Here is a 709-nt window from a genome sequence, read left to right on the forward strand (position 1 = left end):
TCAAGAGAGCAGTGATGATTCATTGCATTATGCTTGGAAAAGAAGTGGAGGTTCATCATGTGATTGCTTGTGAGATCTACACAATTGCAAATAAAAATTCCACTGAAGCCAAATTGGCTTACCCAAGCTTGATCTCCTTGCTCTGTAAAAAGGCTGGGGTAAAGATGGGAGTAGATAAATTCATACCCATTGAACATCCAATCACCAAGAAGTCAATGGAAGGACAAATGCAAGACAACTCTATCAAAAGGAGGGCACAGGAGTTCCTCCCTAAATTCCCTGAAATTGGCTACTGGGCCAGCCTAGAAGCATCTATCACCAAGTTGCAAGAGACTATGGAGTAACTTAAGGAAGAACAGCAGAATCAGAACTGCATGCTCTGCAAATTGCTGAAGGAACAAGAGAAGCAGGGGCGTGAACTCCAAGAGCTGAAACGCCAGAAATTCTCCCCTCAATTTGAGGGACATCCACTTCTCAAAATCAAGGTTGTTGAGTCCTAACTCTGTGAAAACCTCTGTTATAAGGAGCCTAGTTTAAATTTTTGTTTTCTTTTTTTTTTAGTCTAATCTTATATCTATTTTTGAGTCTTGTTCTTATTTCATAATTAATAAAATTTAAAATTCATGTCCTAAAGCTATGAATGTCCTATGAATCCATCACCTCTCTTAAATGAAAAATGCTTTAATCACAAAAGAACAAGAAGTACAGG

The sequence above is a fragment of the Arachis duranensis genome, chromosome 2 (assembly GCF_000817695.3).
Source record: "Arachis duranensis cultivar V14167 chromosome 2, aradu.V14167.gnm2.J7QH, whole genome shotgun sequence".
Taxonomy (NCBI): Eukaryota; Viridiplantae; Streptophyta; class Magnoliopsida; order Fabales; family Fabaceae; genus Arachis; species Arachis duranensis.